The sequence below is a fragment of the Portunus trituberculatus genome, chromosome 18 (assembly GCF_017591435.1).
Source record: "Portunus trituberculatus isolate SZX2019 chromosome 18, ASM1759143v1, whole genome shotgun sequence".
Taxonomy (NCBI): Eukaryota; Metazoa; Arthropoda; class Malacostraca; order Decapoda; family Portunidae; genus Portunus; species Portunus trituberculatus.
In genome coordinates, this window is record NC_059272.1 from 15,948,486 (window position 1) to 15,964,908 (window position 16,423).

The 16,423-nt window shown below is 42.2% G+C and overlaps 1 protein-coding gene across 4 annotated transcripts in view; it reads right to left on the reverse strand.

Annotated features, from left to right (window-relative positions):
• Window positions 1–11,640, reverse strand: part of LOC123505651 (fibroblast growth factor receptor-like 1) — a 231,287-nt gene extending 219,647 nt beyond the window's left edge. For 2 of the 4 annotated variants that reach the window (XM_045257255.1, XM_045257251.1), the window contains exons 1-2: window positions 11,378–11,640; window positions 10,376–10,744 (exon numbers count right to left, since the gene is read on the reverse strand). The gene's annotated coding sequence lies outside the window, so the exon portion shown is untranslated. The remainder of the gene's footprint in view (window positions 1–10,375; window positions 10,745–11,377) is intronic. The other 2 variants (XM_045257252.1, XM_045257253.1) reach the window with 2 other exon arrangements.
• Window positions 11,641–16,423: the final 4,783 nt, after the last annotated feature.

The window sequence follows — 16,423 nt, forward strand, 5'->3', positions numbered from 1 at the left end:
CCAGTACATGCATCTATAGATTTGAAATACTTTTATAATCAAGAATATATTATGAAAAATCACTCGAGCTCAAAAATACAAATTTTCTTAACAGCAGCAAAACCAATCCAGCAATTTAAGGGTAATGCATCTCGGCACCTTTTGATGATCCATTCAGCACACAGGCGGCTTCGCGGAGGTACATTCGTGAGACTGGCAGCGGCGGCAAAGTGACGAGGATTGTGTAAATACTGAGTGATCAAACAGACATAACCTTACTGTTACCTGACGCGGAAACCTAAACGTGAGGACAAAGTGGACAAGTGTGTTGGTGTTTTGAAGAAGACATGGATTGAGTGTATTTAGCGGTAAGCCAAGTTGTATTAAGTGAGGCAGGAGTGGCAAGACTCGGGACCACTCCTCAGGCGCCGGCGCAGGACTCCTACACAGCTAACAGAGCCCTCCGTGAGTAACAACGAGGCATTTATATCACCTCTGTCACTGTAGCCCGTAGCCAGTGAATTAGGAGAGAGAGAGAGAGAGAGAGAGAGAGAGAGAGAGAGAGAGAGAGAGAGATTATTGTTACTTAAAAGCTTATTAGGTATTTATTTAAGCCGCATCTTCCACACATGCACGCTTAACTTTATAATATACAAAAATTCATCCCCGAAACATTAATTACCACACATTTTTTCATACGTGTAAACTTAAAACATTAACAAAACGGAAAGGAAAAACGTGCAAGAATCCTATACATGGCAGCCTCTGTGTAAAATCTTCCCAACTATTGCCATCTTCATCTTAAACCTTAGAAATACCACCTACAACCACCAAGTACGAATGACCTACGCATTATACTCCTTATTAATCATGCCTATCTATCCCCACCTATCACCCCAAACAGTAACCTTAGAAACACGAGGAATGGCTGCATGAAACACCCGATTACTGCGTTAGGCGAAGCGAGGCGATTCTGTGCTGGCTGGGTTACACAGTGAGTGACGTGAGATGGCACAGTATCATGGAGTGAGAAGCGAGAGAGAGTTATGCAGTATGAGTGAGGTAATGCGAGGCTAGAATGTGTACTAAGGCGAGGCGAATCTTAGTTATGTGGTATGAGTGAGGAGAGGCAATGGTAGGTGCAGTGTGTGAGGCAAGGCGAGGTTAGGTTGTGCAGTATGAGTGAGATGGGGCGGTCCTGGCCTATGCAGTGAGTGAGTGAGTGAGGCGAGGCGAGGCGAGGTGAGGCGGGGTTATGTAGTGAGTGAATGAGCGAGGTGAGGTGAGGTAAGACAGGGCCCTGAGTTATGCTGTGAGTGAGGTGGGATGAGGTGAGGCGGGGTTAGGTTATGCAGTGAGTGAAGTGAAGCGAGGTGAGGTGAGGTGAGTTGAGGCAGGTCCCTGAGTTATAGTGAGTGAGGCGAGGTGCGGAGAGGTGAGGTTGGGTTATGCAGTGAGTGAGGCGCCCTGCTAGGAGTGATATGTCAAGGGTTGGCTCGGGGCTTTGCTTCCCGCGGCGGGAGTAAACATTTCAGGGAACATCAGTGCGCATTAATTAAGGGATTTAAACGTCGTGTTATGATGAATATTAATTGCCCATTTCAGGGAGTTACTTTAATGAGGATTTGTGGAGGTGTTTATGATGCGTTGTTTTATAGCCACATGTTCTTGTTGTTGTTGTTCTTGTTACTATTATTATAACTACCTCTACTGTTACTACAACCCCTATAATCCTCTTCCCCGATATCCTCTTCCTTCTCCTTCTACTACTACTACCACCACCACCACTACAATGAACGATAATATTAATAACACAGCAATCTATAATACGGAGCAATGTATGGTCGACATTTAGACAATACAGCTGCACACCGCACTGCTACACCTTCTACACACACACACACACACACACACACACACACACACACACACACACACACATTTCCCCGAATCCAAATATATGGATCTACACATTAATGCAACTTCACAATTATCCACGACACATATAGAGGCGGGGTTTCATCAGAATTACAATACCCAGGCGCCCTCGTGTCCCCGGCAAGCACGAGGCGGGTTCAGATTTGCAATATATCGCAGTGGAGCTGAGTGGGTGTTAGCGTGGGTGCAGGTGAGGGACCCCCGCTCCCGCCACCACTTAGGAAGCCCTCCAGGTAATAATCCCGCGAGCCGATAAGTGATGAGCGGCGGGAGGGACGTGTGAGGGGCGGGAAGGAGACGTGAGCGGCGGGGTATGGGAGGTGATGAGGGGGAGGTGACAGAGAGGGATAGGAGGAAAGTGTTATGAGGGAGCGGGGATAAAGGCGGTTGTGTGAAGAGGGAGAGCAGTGTCCGGTGCCTTGTTTGGTTGGTAATGCTATTATAAAAGGTTCTTGTATTTTCTTTGTTAAGTCTTAAGAAACATGTATTTTTTTCCTGCATTTACAGTCGGTATTCACAAATGGTTTGTTCACTCACCACGACATTCATCTCTGTAGTCTTGGAAAGAATCACAGTTTGAGCATGCGGGTTTAAGTTAGTGTGTTTTAGACCGAGTGGTGGCCGGCAGAGCTGCCAGATCGACTAGCCAATATTTCCCTGCATACAAGCTAAAATTTCCTTTTCAACCAAGAACTTCCTTATTTCTTATGTTTAGGAATTAAGATCATACAAAACACTAAATTATTTATACATATTCAGGATCAAAACACGAAATTATTTATTCACATTCAGGGGCAAATCACGTAAGAGCTAATATTTCTCTCAATAATTTTCCCTTTTTAGCGATTTTTCTTCCCTGTCATAGTCAAAATTTCTATAAAATAAAGAAATTTTCCTGCATCTGGCACCTCTGGTGGCCGGAGCTAAGCAGGTCCCGCATCGCGCAGTGGAGCTTCACGACCCCAACCAACTCTCTGGTACTCCGAACCAATCCACTGCTTCGCTCGCTCGGCTTGTCCGGTTTTATTATCAATTTTATCGACTTGTTTTCATTTCGTTTAGTGTAGCGTATATTTTTGCTCTTGTTTTCTTCTTGTTTTTTGAGGAATTTTATAATTAGTTGTGTTTTGAAATCGTTCCTCATGATTTTGTACGGGAGTTGCTTGCTTCACAAAGGCTAACAAAGGCTAACGAGTGTGTATCTTCGAAGCTCTTAACTATCTCAGTCACTTATATTAGTGGTGATTAAATGTTTCAAGTGTTTCGAATAGTACAAATGTTCCACCTCACTCCCTCCCTGCTCTCTTTTCCTTTCTCATTCCATATCAAACTGCTTTATTTTCTATTTTGTTTCTGATATACTAAGTCACTTTATTTCTATGATTCTATTCAGCACTTCAATCCAACACCTTCCTCTAATTTTCAACCACTCTCCTGATATACGTAATCATTCTCTTCCATCATCAGCCTCTTATCAGCTTGCTAGTGTATTAACTTTCTCGCATCGTTTGGCAGTTTTGACCTGATATTTTTATATCTTAATTTTGATCAAGTTACCTCGCTCCTTTATTCTCTCCCTCTCATCTCGATCAGTTTAGTACGCCTGTTACTTTAATCTTACTTTACCGTAGTTTTAAACATTTCTGTCTAGTATTTTTATGTGAATTTCAATCCCTAGGCAAGTTTAAGCGCCTTTCTCCCTTTCTGCACTCACTCGGTCCCCTAACTAATTAGTTCTTATATATTGCTTTATCCCATCGTGTATTTCAATGGCTCTATCAACTCTATTTTAGTGTATCTTTTTGACGTAGTGCTATTTGAGCCTGTTCATTTTGCACATTACATTAGTCAGTCAGTCTCCATCCGTCTTCCCAGGAGTTTTCATTTTATTTATCTCTCTCTTCTTTTTGGTAGGCAGAGGAAAGGTTGAAGGTTACGAGGCAGAGAGAAAGAGAAACTGAAAAGGAAGGAAATACAGTAAGAGGGAAAAGTTTGTAGCCCTGTCCCGTTTCATCCTGTTCACCCTGCTTCTCTTGTCCTCGGTTCCCCCAGCGGATCGGCAAACCACGCGGTTCAAGACAGTCTGCACAATCTTGACCATGGCAGGAACGTAATCATGCATAGTTTTGTGGCCCTGTCCCGGTTCACCCTGTTCACCCTGGTTCTCTTGTCCTCTGTTCCCTCAGCGGATCGGCAAGCCACGCGGTTCAAGGCAGTCAGCGCAATCTTGGCCGTGGCAGGAACGCAATCACGCTTAGTTATACGAGATGCAATTCTCAATGGGCCGCCTTAATGCCTTGATTCGTCTAAGTTATATACACCAAGCGGCCTAATCATTACCTATTACCACTTAAGCCCACGTCTTCCTCACCGCCCCTCGCCGCCACTCCTTCACTCCCTCACCACATCCCCATCACACTCCAATCTAAAGGACTTCCAGTGGTTGTGTTTTACTTCCTCCTTCGCTCCCTTTCCGAGGTGATGTTTTGCCCGCCAGACCCTTCATTCAGATCCTCCCACACCGCCATAAAGGTGAAAATATTGTGGTTTGTTATTAATGTTATTGGTGCTGCCCTGAGTATTAGTGGTAGTGTCTTCATTTATAATATCCTCGTATCTAGTTTTTCCTTTATTTCTTTTTCGCTTTTACTCGTGTTGTGAAAATGGACCGTGTTCTGTTTTTTTTTTTTCTCTCTTTTTTTTCCTCGGTCTTTGTTCTTTTCACCGGGAATTCTTGGAGGGTTCGCGAAGGGATACTGAAAAAAGATTGCCGGAAATCGCATTGAAAAGCACAGTGCTGGACAAGATAAACCCTTTCCGATGTCCTGCCATGACACTGGTGCGAACGACGGCTATACACACACACACACACACACACACACACACACCCTATCATCACACACCATAAAAAGGCCGGGAACTATTATGGACGCGGTCATTACACACACAAACCTTGATCTTGGTGGAAATTCTGCATTACACCTGATAGTGCATTGGCTCGCTACACATGTACACCTCGTGCCCTTCCTTCCTTCACTCCTCTCCTCACCTCATCCAGCTCATCGTCTGTTCTTTATTGTACTTCCTCCTTCAACCTGCATTTCAAAATCAGAAGACTAAGAGATGAAAAAAGAGAACTAACACGAAGTTATATTCATTCTCTTGCCCATCTTACCTTTTATTTTATTTGTTTTCAAGGCAGAGAAAATTTGATGAAGAAAAGAGAAGAGGGGGAAGAAAAGTGAAGAGGAGTAACATCTCAGTGCTTCCTTACATCTTTTCTCTTCTTCGTCTCTCCCTCATCATCCTTCCTCAGCCAGAGAAAAATGAGAGAAAATAAGCAACTGAAGTGAGAGAAGAGAAGGAACATAAAATTAAGCTTAAATGCTCCTTCTTTTTTTCTCTTCTCTCCTTCGTCTCTCCATCACGATATTTAACCTAATTTCGAGTTGGAGAAGACTGAGAGAAAATGAGGAGAGAAGAGAACTAATTTGAATATCAGTGCTTCTTTTCTCTCCTCTCTCCCTCTCTATCCTTTTCTTCCTCTCAATCCCCATCAACCTAAGCCCGTTTTGGAGACAGAGAAGACTGAGAGAAGAAGATAAGCAAGAGAAAAGAGAGGAGGAGAAGAAAATGAACATGAATTAAACTTAACCTCAACGCTTCCTCTCCTCTCCTCTCTCCACTCCTCTCCTGTCTTCTTTCCCCGTCATCAGCGTTACCTCCGCGCCGCCACTCCCCTTTAGACGACAATAAACAATCCTCGGGGCGAATTATCCACATAAATAGGAGGCGATCGTAACTTAAGGCACTGGTACTAACTCTCCCGTGTGACCCTTTGACTCTAATAACCCACAGAGGAGACTCGTTACGCTCTAAGAGGAGGAGGAGTGGTGGTGGTGGTGGTGGTGGTGGTGCCTCCCTTCCCAGCCTCTGTGATGTAAGGAATAGTAACAAACAATCTGATTTATTTGCAACTGAACCTCGTGACAAGACTGATTCTTCTTGTCCTTACCCCGTTTCCCCTTCCTCCTCCTCCTTCTCCTCCTTTTCTTCCTCTCAACCTCTTCTCCTCCTTCTCCTCCTCTAAACCTCCCCTACTTATCCTTTTCTCCCTCCGTCCCCCTCTCCCGCCCTCCCTCTCCCTCTCTCTCTTTCTCCTTCCCGTTGAGCTGAAAGGGAACACACCAACATCAAAAGACTCGGTGAAAGTCTCCTGATTATTGTGGGGGTCGTGGCCCAATCAGACGAGTGGTGTGTGTGTGTGTGTGTGTGTGGCTCCGGGCGCGCGATAGACACACCCTACAAGGACACACACACACACACACACACACACACACACGTAATCAAAAGACATAGAGGGGCCAGAGAGGGCGACTCTTCACCCTCAACTTTACCTTGTTTATTGAGAGAGAGAGAGAGAGAGAGAGAGAGAGAGAGAGAGAGCTTACTGACTGGACAAACCCAACCCTCTGCCTCCCCTTGCACTGGCTTTCCTCAGTAACAATGCTAAGCCCTGGTGGAATACAGACAGACTCGCCAAAAGGGTGAGGCTAGGCAGGTGAGGCAGGGGAGGGGAGAGGTAGCTAAGGGCAGGTGAGGGCAACGGAGGGAAGGGAAGGGCAGGTAAGGGAGGCAGAGGCAGGTTCAAGCTCCTCTATCCTGGATTTGACTCGTCTCCCTTCAAAACACTCTATCTTTTTCCGACTTTCCCTTTGTATTTGCACTCTTTTTTTTATATATGTAGTCTCTCTCTCTCTCTCTCTCTCTCTCTCTCTCTCTCTCTCTCTCTCTCTCTCTCTCTCTCTCTCTCTCTCTCTCTCTCTCTCTCTACGCCATATTCAAAAACGCTTTCCCCTCCCATCACGACCATTTTCTAAGGACACAGAAATTACAAGCCTGGTTTCTGAAGGTGTTTGTCCTCTAAACTGTGTAGTAATCTTGTTCATTTGCCATTAGAACCATAAAAACACCCTTGAAAACTTGAAACTTGTGTCACTTAAACGAGAGCCTTCTGAAAAAGAGGAGGTGCGGCGCTGAACCTTTTCTGAATATGGTCCTCTCTCTCTCTCTCTCTCTCTCTCTCTCTCTCTCTCTCTCTCTCTCTTCTGTACAAATCCACCACCCGTAAATAGAAACAGTGTATATTTTTCATTGCTTAATTTCATCGTGTGAATGTGAATGTGTGCACGTCACGAAGTAAAATGTATATTGTTCTTCCTCGTGCGTTTTCATGGCTATATATACATTTTTTCTCTTTCTTTTTCTATTTCCTTCTATTTTTTATTGTTATGGATAATGTTTTTACTTTTTTCTTTTTATGTAATTTAGTTCTTTCTCGCAAATATTTGTTTGACGGGAAGACAATTAAGTGACGGATGGAGTTTTGCCTGTGTTTTGTTATTATGTCTGTCTTGCTTTTGTCTTTGCTGTTGATTGTTTTAGTTCCTGATGCTTGTACTGGTGTTATTACTGCTCTGCTTTTGTTAATTAATGGTATTCCTGCTACTACTTCTACTTCTACTAGCGCTTCCACTATACTGCCAGTTTCTATTTCTCTTTTTTTCTTAATTTCCTTTCTCCTTTTCCTGTTCCTCCTCCTCCTCCTCCTCCTCTCCAAATTGAGCAGACATGTTCACCTTCTTTGTCAGTATACACCTGCTTACGTTGTCTCTCTCTCTCTCTCTCTCTCTCTCTCTCTCTCTCTCTCTCTCTCTCTCTCTCTCTCTCTCCTTTTTTCTATCTATCTATCTATCTATTATTATAATTTTTCTACTACTACTACTACTACTATACTACTACTACTACTAGTACTACTACTACTACTACTACTACTACTACTACCACTACCACTACCAGTACTATTACCACCACTACTCCCACTCCTACTTTACCACCGCCACCACTACATTACACCCACGAAGTACCCCACCACCACCACCACCACCACCAACAACAACACCACCACAAGTCCCACCCAGCAGCAGTCTTACCTCCCATCACTTACACTCATCATGGTCCTCCCCCACGTCCCTAATACCCGGTGCTTGTCTACACTTTGTAACTTCGGGACGGCGGGTTTCCAGTGTGTTTAATGATGCGGAACCAGCTCGGGGTGATGGAGTAAGCTGTTTACAAACCTGCTTCTCTCCCGATGATAGTGAATTTGGAATCTAAGAGTGGTAAGGGCGCGAGGAGGAGGAAAAGGGTAAACAAGTAGCTAAATCTAGGCGTGTTTGGAATGGATGATGGGAAAGGAAGAGGCGCGGTAAGTGTTCCAGGAAAGAAAGATAAAAGAGATATTGGTGGTGGTGGTGGATGGATTATTAGTGAGTGTTATCAGAGAGAGAGAGAGAGAGAGAGAGAGAGAGAGAGAGAAGAGGAAGTACATGAAAAAAGTAGTACTACAAGTCTGCAACGCTTTTATTAGGTAGTTATTGATGGAGAAAGAAAATAAAATAAAGAACGAGAAAGAGTTGAAGAGTTAAGCAGACAAAGATTTGAAGAAAGGAAAAAAAAAACGAGAGAGATGAAGGAATGCGTAGACAAAGAGGAAGCAGTGCACAAAGAAGGAAGGTAAGCAAGAGAGGGATTGAGAAAGAGAAAGAAGTTAAAAATAATCATCCTAATCATCCTTACCTCTCCTCTTCCTTCCTCTCTCCCTCTCTTCCTCTCTCCCTCCCTTTCTTTCTATTTTATTTTCCTTCCTCAGCATCATCATCGGTAGCACAGAGAGAGAGAGAGAGAGAGAGAGAGAGAGAGAGAGAGAGAGAGAGAGAGAGAGAGAGAATTAGCGATGTCTCCATTACACATGACGCTAAAGTGCTTGGCTTAAATCGAGAAATGATTAAGAGAGACAGGAACGAAAGAAAGAAGAAAAAGAAACATAAATAAACAATGAATATAAAAGAAGAGGAGAAAAATCAGCGAAGTCTTTCCATCACTCACATTTTTATTTTTACCATTTTTTTCAACTTTTTTGAGGAGAGAAGCGATTTTTAAAAAGAGATTCACTGCAGATTTTAACTTTTATTTCATGGGAAGATTCTTTTTTTACTTTACTTTTTTTTTTCAAGAGTTGGGAGGGATGTCATGGAGGAGGAGGAAGAGGAAGAAGTAGAGGAGGAAGAGGAAGAAGAAGAGGAGATGGAAGAAAAGGAGGATTAATGGGCCAAAGAAGTGAGTGAAAGAATGAGTTGTCAAAAAATGAGTGACTCGAGCAAGACAAGACGTGTTATGTAATTTCCTTATTTTTCCCTCCTCCCTTTTTTTTCCCTCCATTGTGTTCATGTCCACTTAATGGGGCGCTGACGAGAGAGAGAGAGAGAGAGAGAGAGAGAGAGAGAGAGAGAGAGAGAGAGAGAGAGAGAGAGAGAGAGAGAGAGAGAGGAGAGAGAAGGAGGAGAAGGAAGAGAAAGAAGGAAGAGAAGGAAACACGAAAAGAGACATCGAGACGTTAATGCTTGGTAGAGACTTAATAAAGAAGGAAATGCTCAGCTGTAGAGAGAGAGAGAGAGAGAGAGAGAGAGAGAGAGAGAGAGAGAGAGACTGACTGACTACATGCAAACTTCAACATGAACAAGAAGGCAGGCTTTTAAAATGCCTTAATTAATCATTCAAATATTTTCTTAAGCTTGCAAGTGATGATATGCAACTTTTAAAAGCATAATACTGTATAAACAATTCCTGAGCCAATCTCTCTCTCTCTCTCTCTCTCTCTCTCTCTCTCTCTCTCTCTCTCTCTCTCTCTCTCTCTCTCTCTCTCTGTCGTTTCCCACGCTACCGTTCGGAACAAAATTAATTATACAGCTAACGACAAACTAATTATGAAGGACGCGAGCAAAGTCTACTGAAGAGACACGCTGTGACGAAGGAGACGGCGGTGGTGGAGGTGGTGGTAGTAGCGGAGATGGTGGTGATGGAGTCGGCGGTGGCGGTGGTGTTGGCGGTGGTGGTGGTGGCGAGGGTACAGGATGCGTAATGAAGCTGATAATGAAAAGATGATGATAGTGAAGGTTTTGTCGAGTTCTTGTTGTCCCAGTGGCAGCAGTGATAGTGATAGTAGTAAGTGGAAGATAGATAGGCAGATGGATTGATAGATAATGATAGGTACAGTATTGAATTACATATATTAGGTTCATACGAAGTTATTGGTTGCGTAATAGTAATAGTAATAGTAGTAGTAGCAGTAGTAGTAGTAATAGTAGTAGTAGTAGTAGTAGTAGTCGACGCAGTAGCGGTGACAGTTGTAATAATAGCGATATGGAACCAAAAAAAGTAACAATAGTAAAAGTAGCAGTAGTAGCAGTTAGTAATAGTAGATAGTCTGTAATAATATTCATAACAATAACAAATAAACAGCAGCAACAGGTGTAAAGTGAAAAGTAATCTTGTTTCCCTGGTAACAAAAAACGAACAAAAAATTCACTAGGTTCTCTTGGCATTAATTAATTCTTACCTGTAATGCTCAGCAGGGTGATAGGCAGGTAGGCAGGTAGGCGGGACAGGTAAACACGCGTAGGTAAGCAGGTAGGTGTGCGTTACTGATGCTGGCTCACCTCTGCCCCTCTCTCTCTCTCTCCTCTCCGTCTCTACCTGGACGCCGCCTCTCTTCCCTATGAATGAGTTAATTAGGAGAGTTCATACAACCTTAATTGTTCAAGTATTTTTTTTGTTTCACCTTTTTCCTTCCTGCAAGTTTATAGAGCTTTCAACAGTCCACACAAGCTCACTTTTCCCTTTTTTTTTTTTCTCTCTTTTTACTCTTTTTCAGTGTTCTCTTTAAAGGTGGACGGAAGGGGAGGACTTTCGAAAAAATTAAAGGTATCTGCCGAGGAAATAAAAATTGATATAACATGAAGCTGTCGTTTTTTTACGAGGTTAATTATCATTTTTTTTTCTCTCTTTTCATCTTCGGAGCTTTAAGAAGTGAAGTAGTGAAGGCGAGGGAGTGTATGCATGCTAGGTCTCTCGTATGTAAGCGCACACACACACACACACACACACACACACACACACACACACACACACACACACGTAAAAGATTATATATAAAAACAATAGTATGTGTGTGTTTGTGTGTGTATTCAGATGTGTGTGGGGGTGCCTGTGTCAATGTGCGTGTGTATGTGTGTGTGTGTGTCAGCGTGCGCGTGTCTGTTGTGCGTGAGCGCGAAATGTGTGTGCACGCGCGCGAGGCAAGTTTTCTTTTCACCTCTCCTATTTGTTTTCGTGATTGAAGGCCCGGTGTTGGCTGTGTCTGGTGTTGTCTGGTGTGCAGTGCCCCATACGCGATGCTCCCGGAGAGGCCCTCCACGCGCACTCCTCGAGGAGGCTTCAAGTCCTGCTTCATTCCCTCCCTCCCTCCTTCCCTCGCTCGCTCGCCACCACTACTACAATTCTTTCCTTAATTCATGGATGTTACTCGTCATTTTTTCCACTCCCTCCTTCCATCACTCACTTGGGTCACGCTCGGCTCTTCCTCCTGGACGCACGCGGCTTCCTTTAGTTCACTCCTGGCACGCTATTCGCAAAAGTTCCCTCGGCTGGGGCGGCTCGAGTCACTGGGCGGAGAGCGCAGCGCATCAATCCTCCTTCTCGCACTGTCGGAAAGTTACTGAGCTCCCGCGCGGTCTGGCTGGCTGGCGAGCAGCAGGCAGGTCACTCCTCCCTCTCTCGCTCTGCTACCCTTCTCAGTCCAGCTCGGAGGCGCGCTTTTGGGGATCTGGCCTCGCCTCTCCTCTCCAGCGTTATTTGAGAGTTCCCTTAGTAAGTCAGGCGGAGAGAGGAGTGCGCAGGTGCCAGGTGAGGGGAAGGGTTAGGAGGTGCACCGGGAGAGAGAGAGAGAGAGAGAGAGAGAGAGAGAGAGAGAGAGAGAGAGAGAGAGAGAGACGAGGAGGAGCAAAGGAGAGGAGACGAAAGGTAACATTTAAAACATGAGCCAGGTGTAAGTGGGGAGATCGTATCAGGCCGCAGGGAAATGTGAGATGTAATAGTGAGGGTTTTTGGTGTCGTTAGATTTATTCAGTGGCTCGGTGAGATGTGATTAGCTCAGCAACTCGGAATTAAATAGCAGGGTTCTTAAATAGAGTGATAATTGGGTCCGCCCCGGCTGATGAAGAGAAAGAGGCCCCTGGTGTAGAGATAAAAGGCATGTTCCAGGTATATACTCTGCTTCTCTCTCTCTCTCTCTCTCTCTCTCTCTCTCTCTCTCTCTCTCTCTCTCTCTCTCTCTCTCTCTCTCTCTCTCTCTCTCTCTCTCTATGACAGTTCCATTTCTCATAAACAACCTATTTCCTTCACTCCTTCCCACTTTCTGTTTCTCCTTCATATCCCCCCAGTGACGCTTCATTTATTTCAGAACGCCCCTCGACACATACGCTGTCCTTCTCTCACTCCTTTGCCATCCATCTTTTCCTTTCTCTCTCTCTCTCTCTCTTTTCTCCCTTCCTCAATTCATTGGTTCTCTCTGATGTTCCTGTCATGTATTCCTTGCTCCTTCACTCATTCACTTTCTTTCTCCCATATTTTTCGTCCTACTTGCTTTCATCTCTTTCTCTCTCTTCCTTCCTCTCTCTCCTTTCTCACCTGTCCCTCTCTCAGGCAGCAAACATACTCACGTACCTGTCCCTAGCGTCCGTGATTCCTGCGTGGGTCTCTTGAAGGTAAGGTTCTTTGATCCACTGACTCGCTGACTGACTGACTGATTGACTGGCTGTGTGCTTGATGGGTGACTGTCTGGATGATTGACTGTGGCTGATTGGCCGGGCAGGTTGAAGTAGTGGTTGTCTCAGTGAGTGACGTGTGTCCTCCTTTTTTTCCTTCCTTTTGGTGGTTCGCAGGTTGAGTTCTTTGAAGGGTTGTGTAATGCGTACTAGTCTTTCTTTGCATCGACAGGGTCTATTTTTTTTTCCTTTTTTTTTTTTTTTTTTTTTTTTGGAAGTTTCTTATTCCTGAGTGATGTGAGTTTGATTAATGTAGTAGCTTGGAGTTGTTGTGGCGAAGGTATTTTGTTGTTTTCTCTTTTTTATGTTTTTCTTTTTCTTTTTACTTTTCTTCAAGGTTTTGTTGATTTTTCCTCTTTTTAACTTTTTATTTACATTTTCATTTACATTCTTTATCTCCTTACTATTTTTCCTAAGTTGTTGTGACGAAGATAGCTTTTTGTATGGTCTTTTATATCTTTCTTTAGTATTTTCTTTTGTTTTTGTTCTGTTCTTCAAGGTTGTTTTGTTAATTTTTCCTCTTTTACTTTTTATTCACATTTTCTTTTACATTATTTCTATCCTTACTATTATCCTTAAGTTGTTGTGACGAAGATAGCTTTTGTATGCTTCTTTATTTTAACATTTCTTTTTCTAACTTGGCAAGGACGCGGCAAGCGAACACACACTATATAGTTTGAAGATGAATTTATGGATGATAATGGCAGACGTTAGCCGAGTTAGTTTTAAGTGCTCTGGCTCAGGAGCTGGTTGTGTAAGTGATCTGACCTTCTGCAGTCTTCCTACTCAGATACGCCTAGTTGTCCTCTTGTCTATTGCGGAGAGAAGAATAGATGTCATTTCACACTCTCCACAATATAAATATCGAGCTATAGTACAAATAATTTCATGGCACACTTTTATATCATTTCAAAATCTTTCATGTTAGACTTTCCATAATATTTCAAAATCTTTCATGTTACACATTCTTTAATTCATGCCACACTTTTCATAATATTTCAAAATCTTTCACGTTACACATTCTTTAATTCATGCCACACTTTTCATAATATTTCAAAATCTTTCACGTCACACTTTCTATCTATAATGTTTAAAAATTTACGTTAGAGATAAAAAAATATATGCTATACTTCGAATACATTCCTACATTGAATTATGCACAAGAAACAGACACCAAATCACACCAGCATTTTCCTAGAAAGGAGCACATATCACAATTTAATATTACAACTTCGCATTAGATATAAGAATAGATATCTGACTTTTGGATAACTCTTATTTCTTTAAGGGAACTTGCAAATCAGTGGACCTTTTTTTTCATTTTTTTGTTGCCCTTGCCTGGTTTCCCTCTTACATGAAAAAACTTTTCTTCACTATTTGAGAACCAATCCTTTCAGACTTCTTAGGATGTCTTAGAGTCTTCCATTGTGTTGAGCTGTGGCGTGTGGCAAGCGGGGGCGCCAGAGAGCATTCACCGCCACCTTGTTACTAAAGCTCGATTATAGATTCCTGCGTCCATCTTCTAATGCATTTGCCAAATGTATGCAACTTCTGGACACGCTGTTTGTCAGGAGGATGCAAATCAGCTGTCAGATACAAAGACATGAATTTTTAATGCAGGAAACCGTTTATGGAACACGATATGTTGATGAGCGAGTGATACTGGAGTTATTTATTTGTTTGTGTATTTGTTGGTTATCTATCTTGCGTGTGAAGGTGTCAAGGACTCCAAAATAGAACTGGGGGGGAGGGAAATTCTCTAAATCGCTGTTCCCTCCTTTTCTGTATAAAAAGAAATAGTTAAATGGGAAAATATAAATTGAAGATTCAACTTAGATGCTATATAGTTATCTTACGTAATCTGATGTAATGGCCTTTTCCTTCATCTCTTTATTGATTAGCTGGTTGGAACTACCTCTCAGACAGAAGCACAACACCCTGAAAATCTACTAATATCTAGTTTTCAGTTTAATTCCTTTAGTACTGGGACGCATATTTATCACGAATTTTTTTGGTTTGGTTAGACGATTTTTTTTTTTTGCATTAGGATGGATCTAAGGAGGTCAGAAGATTAATGGCCAGAGTCTTTATTATTTAAAACCCCACACAAGTTTTGAAGCCCTATAGTATCGCCAAATAGTAACCAGAATAAATATGAAAACGCTCATGGTATTGAAGGGGTTGATATTTAGTTTTCAGTTTAATTCCTTCAGTGCTGGAACGCATATTTATCATTAATTTCTTTGGTTTTGATTAGACGATTTCTTTTTTGCATTAGGAAGGATCTAAGAAGATTAGGAGATTAATGGCCAGAGTCTTCAGTATTTAAAACCCACATAAGTTTCTGAAACCGTATAGTATCGCCAAATAGTAGCCAGAATATATATAAAAACGCGTCATGGTACTGAAGGAACTGATCCCGTGTAATTCTCTCCACTCTCCAGTCTCTTCATGTAATAATCGGTCAGGTTTAGTTCCCAAACAGTCGTGAAGGAGCCTAAAGATCTGTTGCTGCTTCGTTATCTTGTATATTGATGTGATATTCTGTTGCTCCACTATCCAATCTCCTTATCTCTGTAATATCTCGTTATAATTCATACACAAACAACCATGAAAGAACCTAAAAATCTACTGCCGTTCGATTATCTTATTTTACATCACTTTTACCTTCACTCAACTTATACAGTGTTTTCTTTTCTTTTTTTCTATAATATATTTCGTTCGGTAATGTTATAAGTTGCCTCCTGAAAGTATAATGAAGACTTTTCCTCCTTAAGCGTTCAGAATTTCAAGTATATAGTTACCGTCTAATCATGGGGAAGATGAGATAATTCGCTGATGGCTCCAATAGCGGCGGCGTGACGTGCTGATGGAGCGAAGCAATGATGGGGTTCACCTGCCGAAAGTATTACTGAGTGTTTCATCCTGCAATCCTGACGTGTCCTTCCTGCGTGAGGCCGCCGCTAGCTGACGGTGCCTCGGGACTCGGCCATTCCTCAACTCAAGAGTTAGTATGTGGGGAGAATATTTCAGTAATGTGGGTTTTTTTTATGGAATAGGGGAAGCTAGCCAAGGGAAACAAAAAAGAAAAAGAAAAGGTCCACTTGATTGTCATTTACCTAAGAAGATTAAGAGAGTACAGCAGGAATCATGTGTATTGTTGGCCACATATGAAGAATGTGTCTTAAAAATTGTGAGTTGTCAAAGAAAAAAATGGTTTGGTAGCGAATGGGTAACTTGTCTTGGACGCTTCAATATGTGTGTGCTTGTTTCTTCCCGTTTTGTAACCCGCTGTCCATCTTTCAAGCATTATATAATACATGCATTGCTTTATTTTTTTGTGTTAGTGCGTTTATGTATGACAAAATTCTTTACTAATTTATAACAGACGTCAGAAATTAACAGATATTGAAATTATATATGTAGAGAAACACCTTTATGTGAGAAAATTTTGATCACCATGCTTGTTTCTTCCCAATTTGTGACCCCACCCCCCATCCTTCAGGCATTAATATCACATGCATTGTTTTATTTTATGTGTCAGTGCGCTTATGTATGAAGAAAATACTTTACCAATCTATATATGAGATAACAAACGTCAGAAATGAATAGGTATTGAAAATTTTAATCACCAGCACAGCAAAAAAAAAAAAAAAAAATGCAAAAGTTGTATATTCATTTATTCATTTCTTTAGTAAGTTATTAAGGTAAGAATAATATAACCTTCAATAAAGCAGAAAACAAATTATAAGATAGACATTCACAGACAGCAAGAGAGACAG